General features: G+C 41.3%; 1 protein-coding gene across 1 annotated transcript in view; it reads left to right on the top strand.

The window, feature by feature from the left end:
- The first annotated feature begins 2,398 nt into the window (after positions 1-2,398).
- SOX5 (SRY-box transcription factor 5) overlaps positions 2,399-16,002 on the top strand; it is an 880,866-nt gene continuing 867,262 nt past the window's right edge. Inside the window, exons 1-2 of the mRNA XM_030541505.1 lie at positions 2,399-2,472; positions 2,962-3,116. The gene's annotated coding sequence lies outside the window, so the exon portion shown is untranslated. The remainder of the gene's footprint in view (positions 2,473-2,961; positions 3,117-16,002) is intronic.

Raw genomic sequence — 16,002 nt, 5'->3', positions numbered from 1 at the left:
TTTAACCTGATATGAAATGCTTTGTTTCCATTTTGAGCATTTTATATTTAGCAAAAAATATTAAATAAAATTGAAGTAAACTTTGAAACAAGTAATTTCAAACTGAAAAACTAAACTGGTTTTTAAAATGCTGTAAACGAAAGTTTTGACTTTGTCTGAGAAAACCCCCCCAAGACTACCTAATTGTTTTGGAGAAACTGTCTCAAAGTCACAAAACATTTCTGTGTTGCTGAATTTGCATTTTTGGCCACATAAGGGGTGGGGGGAGGTTTGGCAGAAAAACCTTGCTCACAACTTTGATTACAACTAATGTGCAGGCTTCTGTGGCTAGGTCCAATTCACCACTGCCTGGGCACCATGTGTGGTTAATAACATTGCAAAGTGGGAGTAAAATGCTGCGATCCTGTTATGGAAAGAAGCATTTCACACCCATTTTGCAATGGTATAAATGATGACACAAGGTGTAGGGCAGTAGTCTTTTGCCCATATTTCTTTCTTCCCCATGCAAGATCTTATTGGGAATTGTTGTCTTACAGGTACTAAGGATGTGAAAAAAGAGGAATCTCTCTCTCGAATCTCAGATATAGAAAGTATCATCCTTTATTTTATTTTTTTTCCTCCCTCTTCCGCAGAGAGTTGGAGGCATCAGTGAATCCACAGTTGTGGATATTATCCATGCAGTTAATGGTTAGTGTCCTTTTGCATCAGAGTAAAATCATTTTTTGGGGGGGTATGAATTGGAAAGATCACACACAATAATGCATCAAAGAAGACAAAAATGATTGTAATGCTTATGAACTCTATATAATGACTTTTAAAGTCCCTGGAAGAAGTAGTGAAATTGTTTGATTGGTCTGTTAATTATTGGACTAGGCCCAGTATCAAATATTTGTAGAAGATAAGACTTCTCTCTGTGGAGATGAATAATAACCAGACTTATTTTCCTTTAACAATTTGGCACACAAAACGTTCTTCGTTTTCCATTCTTTGCTTACAAATCAATCTAAAATCATGCTGAACCCGTTTATCCAGTTTACAAAAGCCTGTGGATAAAATAGTCAATTAAAAATAAGACTCTTGCAAGAGATTCCATAACATACCCCTATCTAAAAAGTGCAAATGCTACTTTATTAATAAAGAAATCAGAGTGACTCTCCTTCATCCCTGCAGTTCCAGGGTATAGAAATAAAGATGACTATTTTCCACCTGAATGCATTGTGAGCGGTGTGTGTGTATACTGCATGTGACCAGGAAATCAATTTGCCTACAAACTACTGTTTTATATGCAGTCAGAAAATGACTGTTAAGAAACAAAATCATGCAAACATGCACACTCTACCCCCCATCGCCTTCCCTCCCCCTCCTCCACTCTCAAGTTAAAAAAAAAAACCCAAAACCAACAAACCCACACACCACCATCCAACTTCAGCTGTAGTCCTGCTGGTATTAAGAGTAAACAGTATGTGGTCATTGATCTCCTGTTGGTGGTGATGCACTCTGGGAAATGCTGGGAATGCCTGGAGACATGGCTGCAGTCAACTGATGAGCTTTTGAAGAAAAATGACAGAAATAAGAAAGAGAGAGCATTCAAATCCAGGAGAGAGAGTGAGAGATTGTGGATCAAAGCTTTTATTCCTCCCCCGACGAATAACCCATATCTCATTCTGTGTAGTTTTAGGGAGAGGTAATAGTGAGTGGATCTCCCCCTCCCCCCCGTTCTTCCTTATTGTGTGTGATTGATTGAGATTGCTGTGTGGCCAAAAAAACCAAAACAAAACCACCCCCGCAGCTGTTTTAAGTAAATGAAAGTAAGATCGGCAGAGAGCGCTGGACCCAGCTAGTGGTCAAGCCTGTGCTGGAGTCTCAGCCAGTGTAGGCTCGGTGCTTTACCTAAGGGCTGTCGGGTGATGATGTAACTTTGTGTAGGACTTCTCGGAGTGCCGGTGGAAAGCAGAGGGGCGTCTTTCCCCCCCGCCGTGCGGGAAAGCAGGAACTAAGCGATTAGCACGGACGGTGGGTGAGGATGACTCGGATGAGGACTGTTTTGTTTCAAACCCGCCACATTTTATAGACTGTGTGACTGTTTCAGCTCCGATCCCCCGTCTCCTGTGCCTCTTGCACTCACTGATTGCTCCTCTGCTTTGGAGAGTGGGGAAGGGAAGGGAACAATAAAAACGCCCCTAACTACTTTCCTTTCCCTTTTTGTAAAATTAGTAGCTTCTAAAAATAGGGGATCCGTCCAGCCAAGGCGCTTGAGGATTAAGAGAGGAAGCTAAAAGAAGAGACTCGAGAGGCTGGCTGCAGTGGTCTCTTCAGACTGTGTGTGTGTTGTGCGTTTGCACCGGTCTGTCAGTTGCATGCATTACAAGAGGTTCCTTTGGACACACATACACAGGCACCCACACGATAACTCTCGGATGTTTATTCTTAGCAAATAGAGTGGAGCGGACTCTCCTCCTGGAAGGGGACCAGGTAATCATTTCCCAGGCATCGGCAATCATTTCTGCATTGGGAAGAAGTTAAAAAGGGGGGGGGGGTAAATCACCCTCCCCGTTTGCATGTTTATAGTGCTCCTTTAAGTGGGGGGCAGATTTGTTTTAATCCTTGCCCGGTGTCAGTAATCGGCGTGTTATTTAAAATCTAGACACTCAGCTGCAGCAGTAGAGACGAAAGCGAATTCCACTCTCTGTATTTGGCTGGACTGGGAGCGTGGGGAGGGGGGCACTCCTCAGGAAAGAGGTCAGGGTTTGTTTAGGAAAGATCAGAAGACAGCTGAAGTGAGAGAGGGACTCGCCACTTATTCCCCTCTCCCTTTCTCGCCCCCCTTCCCGTTTTCCAGGGTGTCTGAGGTGGCAGGAGATTGCACAGAAAGCTTCTCCTCCCCCACTGTTGCCAGTCTTTCTCTCTCGCTCTCTTTTCCTTTTGTTATTTGCACTCGCATTGTGTTGTTTGTCTCTGAAGCCGCCTCATGACCAGCAAAGGGATTTCACCTCGTCCTTGAGAGAGAGAGAAGGGAAGAGATCAACTCTATACCCACCTCCGGTGTCCTCCCTACTCCCCCCCCAGCCCTGTATCACTTAGCATCCCACGCCAAGAGGAGACATTAAAGAGACCGGGTAGGTGCTCTCACAGAGCCGTTTTAACTTGGCTTGTTGCGGATAGTGAGAAGGGGGCAGATGTCCAGAGCAACAGAGATTTGCCTCAGGGGCTTGCTCTCCACTCAGCACTTGGTTCCCAGCTTCAGCAGGAGGGGGGATGTGATTCAATGCTGAATGGGGAGGGGGCGAAGGTGCTGGGGCTTAGGAGAAACGGGCGAGTTTGGCTTTAGAAAGGGGGCAACTGCCTTTGGGGAGGGTGTGAAACTAAACGGGCGAAGTCCCCCCCACAGTGGAAGGGGGCAAGTGGTGGGGTGTTTGAGGACGATCCGTCAACACTGGTGGGATGTTTCCAGGGTCTTGCGCACCTCCTAAAGTTCAGTGCACCTTGTCACGCCTTCATTGATTGCATGCGGGTGGGGGGCCGGGCGGGGTTGTAAGGAAGGGAACTCTCCTGGAGTGGCAAGAACATTGCTCATCCCTCAGGATTCTGGAGGATTTCGCAGACAGGAAGCTTTACATTATTTTAATTGCCTCCTTTTTTGTGTGTGTGAGTGTAAAGTGAAAACTGCTTCGCCGCTTTTAAGGGCTTGTGCCCTGAGAACTCCCCCTTGCCCTGGGCTCAAACAACAGGAGATCGGGAGAGTTAAACTCGTGTTGGGTCTGGAAATGTTTGCCTATGCTAGCTGCAGTTTGCAGAGTATCGATCCGCTGGGAGCAAGGCACATTCGCGTGGGAGAGCAGCCTAAAGAGACTGGTTACATATTTCACTAAGCATGTTCCTTATAGTTTACAAACCTCATTGCTCCTTAAGAAATTGTCTGACTCTGGAAAATGGATTAAATGCTCTTGGTCAGTCATTTCAGCTGCTTTCCTACCAAAAAGAAAACATCTAAGAAAAATATAGTCTGTCAGTCAATGCACGCATATTGTTCTAATGTTCCCCCTCCTCCAAAACTGGAGGTGGGAGTGAACTCAGCCAACTTTTTACAGAAATGTAAGGGACTTTATTTTAACCCAACTGTGATCCTAGAATAACTAGAGCTGTTCGTCAAGAAGAACATGATCATTGTTCCCTAGGGACTGCATTCAGTCTCAGCACTGTAGTGTGATCAAGGGCAGAACCAATAGAAATCAGTGGGATTTTGGGTAATAAGTGTGGGAATCTCCAAACAGACTGGGTCTGAGTGATTTGTTTCCCTTCTGCTCATAAAGAATGACCTCAGGCATTTTTTTTTTTAAACCAGCAGGCCAGTGAAATAGACACGCGGAAGATTTGTAGGCGTTCAACATTTCAGTTAAAAAAAAAAATAGAATTCAGCAGGATTATAGGAAGGACGTCTGTGAACTAGTGTTTTTAAAGAGAGTCTGATAGCAAGTGTGTGTGTTTTGTTTATTAACTCTTGAGAAATTGAAGTTAGAATTGTCCTAAAATTAGGAAAAAGTTTTTCATAAAGATGTATTTTGCTGTCTTTCAAAGAATTCAGCTTTAAGCTTGATTTCAGATAAATTAATGGCATTGCATGCCAGTTGTAGACATTTGGAAGAAAAACTGCTAAGATTTAAATCAAATTCTTGTAAATGAGGGATGTTTCTTAGTCTTTTGTTCAGAGTTCCTCTGTAAATTGTTGGTATTTTCTATCCAGAAACCTACCTCATAAAAATCAGAATACAATATCTGTTTTTTTTTAAATAGCCCCTAGTCCTTTCCCGTGGTAGAAAATTAATCTTTGTCTAAAAAGTGGATCCATTGTGTAAAATACGTAGTTTACAAATACTTAACTGGGACTATGGGGAGAGGTGAATGTGTAATTTAGATATAGTAATATCCAAATGTTTGTCTTATAGAACTCTTCTGCTCTTAAAGAGAGACTGACATGAATTTGTTGCATTTTGTGAATGCATAGTATGTATATGTCATGCCTTCATATTTTTGAACATGAAAACCTGATAAACACATGGCCATTATGCATGGAAGCCTTGCATCAGAACTTTTTATTGAACTTGAACTGTTTTGGCAGAGTGTTACTATATGGAATATAAGACTTTAAAGCCACAATCATCTTTTGTAAGCAAATTAGCATTTGAGAGATATATTCACTATTTCAGGTTAACTCAGTTCAATTGTGTGTGCATGTGCGTATAGCTGGTTTAGTCTAATATGAAGTTTTGTAAATGATGGAACAGTATATGCTTTTGGAAAGGAAACTGTAAACATATAAATGTCCCCTATATAAATTTGAGTTCCTGTTAGGGAAACATAAATCTTATAGTGTCATGATCTTATAGTGGTGGGGTAAGAGTTTTAGGTAGCTTAACATTTTTTCAGTCAAATTAATTCTTCGGACAGTTTACTAATAAATGCTGAAATGGGAAGGGATATTTCTGAGATCTGTACATTGAGAAACTATGCTAATGTTCAATATACATACATACATACATACATACATACATACATATATGTGTGTTACTGCATTTTTTTATTTTATTTTACTTGCCAGCCTCATTTAGACTGGTTAGTAGCAATATAGTTAAGATGTTGGATGTGTTGTTCACATTGGATAGTTCCTTGACATTCAGGACTGTGGAAAAAGTAATTCTTCAATTACACATCCTACCCAGCCCCGCACCCCCTGCCCTGTCTCCAGCCAATCCCTGCTGCACCCCGCTGCCTGAAGCCAGCCAGTTCCGCACTCCTCTGTCTCCAGCCCTCTCAACCGCCGCTGCATCCCCCTGCGGCCCTGCCTGAAGCCAGCCCACCCCACACCCCCATCTCCAGCCAGCCCTGCACCCCTTGCCCTGCCTGCAGCTAGACCCTGCCTCCAGTCAGCCCCTGCCCTGCCTCCAACCAGCCTCATGTCCACTGCTGCCCTGCAGTTCCCAGGGCAGTAACCCTGCACACCTGCTTCAATGAGGGGGGCAGGTAGCAGCTGGGACCCACACATGTGCACACCCGCAGGGAGTGGCAGGGACCCACACATGTGAAATGGCGGTCATTAATAAGCAATCAACAGCATATATGATGCAATGTACATAATATATAATTGTATTATTTATATAGTTATGGAAAGTAAATAATACATGAAAGAAATAAAAGGCTTTTTTTTTTTTGGTAGTCATGCCTGCCAGGGCCACACCGAAAATGTTCGCATTGGGCCCCGCACTTCCTAAAGCCGGCCCTGCCTAAAATAATATTATATTTCAAGTAAGTTTATAAGTAGCTTAGCTAAATACCAGTATGTACTGCATAACAAGGAAAAGAGTAGCAATACGTTTGATTTGATGCTAGTGACAGTATTATAATGCTGTAGGTATATAGGAACTTTGTTTCTGCCTTGTTACTCCTACCTACAATGATATAAACTGCTGTGATCTGGATTTTGAGAGTGAACCAAAAAACAGAGCATTCAGTGGAACAAGTTTTCTAAAGTTTAGGAAAAATAAAACCTTGCCAAAACACTGCAGTGGCGCTGTTGTAAGCTGTAATGTTTTTGACCATTCTCAGTAGATTGCCATTATAATAGTATTTTTCCAGTTAGCAGTGAAGTATCTTTTCCCTAATTTTGCATATAAATAATCCTGTGTTCTTTGAACAGGCAAGGTGATACATCCATTGAAGGCATTGAAAGCTTTGCCTGAAAAAAGATGGGCCCTATACTATTGGAGTGTCCTTTTACAGAATGCAGGTTTTGTTTAACATACTGCAGGTTCTCCTTTTATACCTCAGTTTAATCTTTTCATCTGAGTGTTAGTCCTGTGTGGTAATGTTCAGATCCAGATTAAGTTTAGGTGAGGGATTGATTTTTGAGGTTGAACCAGAGATGATTTCAGGATGAATGGTGCTGAAAACTTGTGAGCTGTTAGAGATTTCTGTCCAGAAAAGACTCTCTTTCTGACTGAGATCCATTCAGGGACTAAAATTGTAGGATTGGGAGATTTGAATCCAAGCCTTCCCCTCTCTACTTCTCTGGAAATTTTGGGAGAAATGAGAGCGCGCAGGAGGAGGACCAGACCAAAACATTAGGTCTGACTATCTCTAATTAGGATATTATTCATCTACATTCATTGACATTGTGTATAGAGTTATATGGTGGAGCCTGCCCAGGGAAGAGGACATACAGGTTGTTAAGGGAGCTTGGATCCTTTAAATTTCTTACTTCAGTGATGGACACCTTAGAAGTACTTAAGATTCATTGTCATCCTTGTAGCACTTTGCCCTTTATGTCTCCTGGTTCCTTTACCCTCTTTGTGTGTATGTACACCTCCACCTTGATATAATGCGACCCGATATAACACGAATTCGGATGTAACACGATAAAGCAGCGCTCTAGGGGGCGGGGCTGCGCACTCCAGCGGATCAAAGCAAGTTCGATATAATGCGGTTTCACCTATAACGCAGTAAGATTTTTTTTTGGCTCCCGAGGACAGTGTTATATGGGGTAGAGGTGTATATGGTGTTTTCTCAATATGTAAAATGCAAAGTCTGCACAAGTTCTCCTTATTGCTTACCAATGCACACATGCTTTTATTTTTCAGTCTGCGGAAAACATATGCTTCCTGACAGTCTGAGGAGGGTGTTCTTTAATATTTCTGAGAACTTTATCTTCAGTCTGTTTCAGTCTTTTTCTGTCTATTTTTTCTTTGGATCTCAAGCATGGACTGAGGCCCATAGGTAACCCACACTGGGCTCTATTAATAGTGGCCATTTTCAGAGGCAGAAGGACAATTACTAATCTCCTGCTGGCTTTCCATCCACTTGGGAGGCAAGTGATTGTAAGAATGCCATTTTGCCTGGTGCATCAAATACCTAGCAAATCTTTGCTCACCTAGGTTACAGTTCCTAAACCCAGTAACAACACCAGAAATCGAACTTGAGTGGCCCTGAGCACCACCTCTTACAATGAGCAGCACTTTGTTAGCATTAAATTTGATCCACTGGCCCTCAGCAGAGCTGACAATTTTTCAGCTAAAAGAAATTGTCTTTTAATAGAAAGTGAATTGTCCTTTAATAGAAAGTCTTCCTTCCCTCCCCCTTCTGTTGTACTTTTAAATTAAATGAAATCCTTGAGAAGCTGGTGGCAGCTTAGGGTGATCAGACTTTAAGGACCAGGGTAACCATGTATATTTCAAGGAAATAAACTGTCTGAAAAATATAGGTCAACACTTATTTTTAAAGCAGCACCTACCACTGATACAAAACCTCACAGAACTACAGAATCATATATAGTGCAAAATCATACATTGCTATTAGGGTCTTTTTATCCTTGGCATGATTGTTGCCAAAATCCTGAGGAAATTATGTCCTATATTGGTTTGTTCTAAGATGCAGGAAGTTTGGCGCCATAGTTCCTAAACCTGTTGGTGACTGAGTGCCCCTTTGGGAATTTGAGAATGTTCAGTACCTCCCAAGAGGCACTCAGCATTTTGCAGGATCAGGCCTAAGTTAAGGGGTAACTTTTAAAACAAAGAATGTGCAGCTAGTCATTTCATTAGGGAGATACTTACATTATTGGGTCATGAGCAGAAGTAACTGGGGCCTTGACTATATTCAGAGTTGCACCAGTTTAATTTTAAATGTGTTTAAAAACAGATGTAGTTAAACCACTGGTAATACACAGTTTGGGCACTCTTAATCTGATCTGCATCTGGTATATCTATGTAGCTTAAAGTGATTCCTCACTGCACAAAGATAAATAGATATGGCAGGTTTAAATTGATTGAGTATCCACACTATGTTTAGCAACTGTTCATTTAAATTGGATTAAAATCACATCTTTAAATTAAAATAGTGCAACTTTGAATAGGGTTTATGGAGGCAGCCTTTTAAACTGATGTAAGATCTCACCCATTTTTGGACAAGCAGCTAATTGATGCAAATATCTGAATGTTTTCAGTTTATGGTAGTCCTGTGTTATGCTTTAGTTTTGATATAAACAAAACCTGCAGGAAACAGTTATAATATGTTAGCTAGTTAAATAAATGTTTACTTAGTAAGAATGTATGGGTTAAAAAGTTAACTAGATTTTTTTTTTTAAAGCAATACCTGTCGCTGTTTTAGTATCCCCTATCAGAGAATGGAGATATTGTTTCTCTTAGTGGGGGATACAATTTTTAATGAAACAGCAACTTGCTTCTTAGCAGGAAGCCAAGCTTCTTGAAGCAGATTTATACAGAAAAACTCAGGGATCATTAAAAACCATTGTAAATCAGGCAGTTTCAAGGTGATTTTAAGACATATTCTGATTTCTGTTTATTTGGGGGGAAGATATCTTGTATGTAATGTGTCTAAACCAACTGTTTATCCCATTTCTTTCTCCTCTTCCCCATTTCCCCCCAAACAAGACTTTTCCTTAAACAATTTCAAAAGTACCAGATTACTACTGGGATCTAAACTTCTTCAGGTGTAATCTGTTCTTTAGGACTTGAAGGATGATAGTTTGATTCTTGGTGTTTTGTTCAGGCAAAATTCTCACTAACTTCAGTCTAAAATCCTGATGCTGAGGCCAATATCTTCATGTATCCATATAGCCCTAAATATAACGGCCAAGATTTGCAAAAGGGACTAGTGATTTTGGTGCCCAGTGGGAGACACCTGAGAGGCCTAATTTTTAGAGGGCAGATGCTTGACAGTCCTGAAAATCGGGCTTGTTTAAAGTGTCTCAGGAGGGACACCCACATTCACTAGTTATTTTGAAAATCTTGCCTCCACTTTCTGTATATGGAAGTCAGTCATAGTTTTGCCTGGGTAAGGAGTGCAGGATCAAGTCCTACCAATCAAATAATAAATAGAGGGAAATTCAGGATAATAAAATACCCGAATTCAAGTCACCTATATATGCCACTACAGCTTAATTGTAACCTGGTATGCAGACTATTTAAGAATCAGAAAAGGATGGTTAATGGCCCTGAAATAGCTAACACATTAATACAATATGTTACTCAAACACAACTGGGAGAAGATCGCTTCTCGGCCTTTTGGCTAAGAAAGGTGAAAACATTATCTAGTTTTATGGCAGCTACTGGTGCTTGTTTGAGCTTGGGGCTGGTTTTATATTTGTCACCCATTTATAAACTGTAGTTAGAGGCAGGATAGTCCTGCTTCTGTGGAATGAACATTGATAGAGTCTAGCCTTCGAGGGAGGGAGGGTCTGTATAAGTGAACTATCCTGCAGAAAGTTTATTTGTTGTTGTTAAGATGAGCAAGTTGAAGTTTCCAGGTGTCAAACATGTATTATGCTTTAGATAGCTACAAATTTAGGATGAGCTTTTTTGTTCTCTGTGCAAACTTGACAGTTTTGGGTTGATGACGTTAGTTTCATACTCACTGCTGACATCTGACAAAGACAGAGCTGGAGTGGAGGTAGTTGTGACATGTATCGTTTATTTTCAAATATTCCTCTAAACAGAGATGCCTTAGGTGAGTAACATTTTGGATAATATGATGGAAATTCTGCAATTGTAGGGATTAATCTACAATCTTCAGTCTTGCATAAATCAGATGACAAACAAGGAAATTTTGTTGGACATATATATACACATGTGAATTTAGTGCTTGTGAAAAGCAATGGATAAACAATTCTGGAAACTGAAGGCCTCAATCAGCCTGAAACATGCAGCAACAGTGTGTCATGTGCACTGCTTCATCTCAAATTTGATCTGCAGGGAGCAACCCAAGGGATAAGAGAGGAGTTCAGCCCTCCCTACCCAGGTGGGCCCTGATCTAGCAAAACATTTGAGTATGTGCTTCTGGTTAAGCACATGGTTGTACAATTGCTTACATGCTTAAAATTAAGCATATGCTAAAGTGATTTGCTGGGTCGGAAATGTCTTCCTTGAATTATCTGATGAGATTGCTAAAAAGGCAACCAGTTTGGTAGTTTTTGTGGTCTGAACTATTTTTCCACCAGGAACTGTAATGAGGCCATCACCTCACTTCACATAGGTCACAGAGAAGCCCTCAGATGGTAGAGATGAATGATATGCTTTAAATGAGGCAGAGGAAAAAAATCTTGCTCCTTCTGATGCAAAAGCACTCCCTATTGATCACCCTCTATCAGCACAAAAATTCAGCTTTTCAAAGCAACTCCTAGCTGGAAGTATCAAAGTGGGAAACGTGTTTTAAAAAAAATAAAATAAAGGGAAAATTGAGAGAAATTCTAAACTTAAAAAAAGTTGTATTCAGGAAAATGGCTCAGATTTGGATAAAATGCCCTTAATATCAACAGGACTTATATGCAGAGTATTCTGCATATGATATATATAAAATTAGCAATAAGGCTTTATTTTAAAGTTTCCTTTGCATAGGGGGCTGAAATGTCTTAAAGTCCTTGTAGTATTTTTCTTCTGGCTGTGTTTAATTTCAAAATCCTATTCTATTACCAGTCATAGGAGGAAAAATGTTTACTCTTAAAATCATGGACCCTAATACACTTATTTAGATAAGAATATTTTATACCTTTCGCTCATTCCAAACAAAGGTGACTTGAAACACTTCTGAATTTTTGCTCCCACCATAAATTGATCCAGAATATAGCATGAGTTGTGCAAAAACTGGTCTAAGGCCCTAATTAGGTGAAGCATTTAGTGTGTGCTTAACTTTAAGCATGTGCTTAAGCCTCTCAGTTCAGCAAAACATGTAAGCACATGCCAAAAGTTAAGCTATTTGCTTCAGCACTTTGCTGAATTAAGGCCTAGAGGTAAAATTTTCAAAAGAGACATAAGCACTTCATCATGTTGACTTTCAGGGCCCCAAGTGCTTCGTGCTGACACACTTTTGGAAAAGGAGACTCAGGCTCCTAAGTCACTTCTGCATTTTTGAACATTTGACTTCCAAGTTTTTAAAGCTGTGGTGAAATAATAGGAACAGTAGATTCAGTGAAACTTTCTGATGTGATAATCTGTGATGCATGAGCTCTGAAAGATGGCGTGAGTGGGAGGCTGCAGTGGTTGCAGAAGCCATGTGGAATTTGTGTTGAATTGGGCTCAGAGGAATAACATTGAGGCAGTATTACATAGTTGGCGTTAGAAGAGATTGCAATATAACCAAGAAAACAGAGTGAAACACCCCCTCCCCCACTACACACAAATTTAAAAAAAATAAAAACTTTTAGGGAAACCAATTTGCTTTATATAATGTTTAAATGTCAGTGTTCATTTAGTAGTACTTGCTGGTCATTTTTTCCTTAGGTCAATACTCTGTCTATATTATGAGCACACAGTCATGAAACACCCAAAATGTCCATTGGCTGCAAGACTGGCATTAGGGGCCTAGCTTTGAACCCATTAAAGTCAACAAGTGCTTTGCTTTTAATTTCAGCGAGTGCATGATCAGAGCCTGTAAAAGTGGAACGCTCAATTTGTCTATGATATGGATCACAGCTCAACTCTGCCTGAGATTTTCAAAGGCACCTGAGGGATTTAGACTCCCAATGACTGTTGGAATTCAGTGGGATTTGAGAGAGTAACTCTCATAGCTGCTTTGAAAATCCCAGCCTCTGGGTGAAATCAATGGTAGTTTTGCTATTGGCTTCTTTGATTACCGTGGAACCAGGATTCCACCCTCTGGTTAGAGTTCAAGACCCAGGGTATCCTTTTTATTGACTTCAGTGGGCTTTAGTTCATCCCCTTAAACTGTTTCCTGATGCGTTTTATTGTTATACTTTATATGTATCGAGAGAGTGAGAGACCGAGAGCTAATGTTTTGGTCCAGCTGACCATGTGTTGCTCTTCTATAGAGCTATACATGTGTTTGTTTTCTTTCATTCAATCAAGTGATCTCACACACACACACAGAGAAATGAAAGTATTACCTGCAAAATATCTTTAAATAAACCCCTGTTTAACCACATAGTATCTTTTTCAAGCGAAGATAACATATCTCCTTCTCAACATTTGCACAGCAAAGTAATGCATTATTGCATTTTAATAAATAATTAAAAAGCAACTTAAAAGAAAGTAGGCCAACAAAAAAAAAAGTGTTGGTTTCAAATTTGAGAGAAGAAAAAATATATTTCTAGTTTACAAATTGATTACATTTTACTAAATCCCGTTGTCCCATCACACTGTGACCAAAGACCAATTTGACACCAACAGAGTTCCATTAAAAAGATTTGGAATGATGAGTCTGTGGCATCTGGTTTCCCTCCCCATCCCACTTCTTGGTAAGAAAGGCAATTGTGACTCTTTATCTATTTTCAAGTGACGGGGGAACAAATCTCTAGAGCTCTGCTGATTGGGTTTTTAGTACGGTTTTCAGTGTTGTGCTGTAATAAAATGAGTTATTTTAGAACTGTGCATACATTAGTGTTCTGGCACGGCATGATACAATAATGTGTGAAAAAGTAGAAGATCACACCTTGGTGAAACTTGCAGATTTCCTGCATAATCTGACAGTGAGCTCTTGTCAAGTTTTGACTTGTGTAAAGAGGGAATAAAGTTTCCAGAAGCAGAGCACAGGGTTTGGATGTATTTTTGTCTGTTCAGGGATTTTAGCCCCAATGTACTTGTGAATATGCCTAACTTTAAGCACTTCAGTCCAGATGAAGCCAGTGTTTAAAGCTGGTGAAGTACTTTGCTGAAGTGGAGCCTTTTAAAAATCTTATGTTATGGAATTTAAGCATTAATTTAAATTTTTTAAATTATATAATCAAAATGCATAATTTTGTAAAATAATAAAGTAAATAATTGATAAAATTGCAAAAATAACAGTAAAAAACCAAAATGCAATGCATAACAACACTTCACATTTAATACCACATCGCCTGCTCCAGCGCTCAGTTTGTCTCAGAGAGGGCTGGAGGATTGGACTAAAAAAAAAAAAAAAAAAAGGTTCATTATTCAAAAGTGCAGCTCTCTCAGTGCTTATTCAAGCATGCAATTAAGCATATAGAGATCCCTAAGTATGTATTGATTTACGCTATAGGTCAAACTAGGGTGACCAGATAGCAAGTGTGAAAAATTGGGACACTTTTTTGGGGAGTGGGGGAGAAGGGAATGGCAGAGTATAATTGTGTATCTAAGACAAAACCCCTAATATCAGGATGGTCCCAATAATATCAGGACATCTGGTCACCCTAAGTCAAACAAAAGTTATGGACTTGATACAGAAATTACTGGGCAAGCTTCTGTGGCCTGTTTTGTGGAGGAGATCTGACTGAAGGATCAGAATGGTCTTTTCTGGCTGTAAAATCTATTGGTCTTAAGTATTGATGGTCTCCAAATATGTTGTGTTACAATGTTTTAAAACTGAGGCAGCTAAAGGATTGGGCAAGCATACAGCTAAACCTGGATCAGTAGAAGTTTCAGGTAACTGATCCACATTTTAGAGGATGCCCCATGAAAAGAGTCCCTGTGCTCCATTTACTGTGGTTTGTTTTTTGGTTTTGTTTTTTTAAAGGGGGAGAGCAGCAAGTCCCTTTTTGGCCAGATTTTGAATCATTGACCCCCTTTTCCAAGCCAATTTAGTGCATGTTGGCATATGTTTTGGGACACTGAAATACATTTGATTAACTTTCCTTTGTTTTCATACAAACATCAGACCAGCCTGGTCATTGATTCACTTGTTCCTAAACAATTTTTTGTGCTCGATTCATCCTTACAGGTTGTCACGGTATTCAGGTGACCTGAGATTGAGGAAACAAGAAGGAAATCAGCAAAAGGCTCAAACTGAGTCTGACTGCAGCATAAATAATGTTTGCAGATTTATGCCTGGGTGCGTAGGATGTGAAGAAAGGCTTTTTCACCTGCACCATCACATCTGAAAGGCCTGAGCAGCAGAATTGTTCCAGGGGACGATTAACCTGGTTAGTTCAGGTTGTTTAAATCCAGTGACAGCTCAGGTTTTATGAAGCTTGCTGGTAATTCATAATACTATTCTCTGCATCTCTGCTCCGACAGGCCTTGTAATGAAAGCACTCAAATGGGCCCAGTGGATTGGCCATGCCCCAGAGTATTTAAGAGGCTCTGAACCAGAGTCACCATCAGGGAGAATGATGGAAGACTGAGGAACTCCCCTATTTTTTTGCTGTTGCCAGGAGTGATTGCATCACAGGAGTTATTCTGTCGGGGGGTTACTCTAAGTCAGGGGTGGGGAAACTTTCTGGCCCGAGGGCCACATTGGGGTTGTGAAACTGTATGGAGGACTGGGTAGGGAAGGCTGTGTCCCCCAACCCCCCAAGCAGCCTAGCCCCTGCCCCCATCCACTTTCCACCCCCTTACTACCCCACCTGCTCCTTGTCCCCTGATGGCCCCCTCCTGGGACCCCCCACCCCAACTGCTCCCCTGGGATCCCACCCCCTATCCAACCCCCCCCTGCTCCTTGTCCCCTGACTGCCCCCTCTTGGAACTCCCCCAGGATCTCACCCCCTATTCAACCCCCTTGCTCACCGTCTCCTGACCACTGCCCCCCACCCTAAACCTCTGCCCCATCCAACCGCTCCCTGTCCCCTGACTGCTTCTGGGACCTCCTGCCCCTTACCCAACCCCTGTTCCCTGCCCCCTTACCATGCCACTCAGAGTGGCAGGACAGGCTTATTGGAAAGCCTGGAAGGTGGGCAGGCGGGTGCAAGCTGCGCTGACCGCGCAGCAGCGTGGCTGCGGGAGAGAGGGGACAGTGGGAGAGGGGGCGGAGGTTAGTCTCCCTGGCTGGGAGCTCAAGGGCTGGGCCGGACGTGGCCCATGGCCTGTAGTTTGCCCACCTCTGCTCTAAGTGTATTGTTAACAAAGTTGTGGCCAGTTGGCCAGAATTACAGATGTTTTTTCTGTCCACAGTGGCCCCATGCCACTTGCAATATGGGCTGCAGTGTCTCCAGTGTGCCAGTGACACCCAGGTTAATGAATCTAGCTCTTGTTTCTGGAGAGATTTTATAGGATTCAACAGAGTTTGGGGATCAGATGAGGGCTATTTTAA

The sequence above is a fragment of the Gopherus evgoodei genome, chromosome 1 (genome assembly GCF_007399415.2).
Source record: "Gopherus evgoodei ecotype Sinaloan lineage chromosome 1, rGopEvg1_v1.p, whole genome shotgun sequence".
Lineage (NCBI taxonomy): Eukaryota > Metazoa > Chordata > Testudines > Testudinidae > Gopherus > Gopherus evgoodei.
This window is presented reverse-complemented; position numbering and strand designations above follow the sequence as displayed.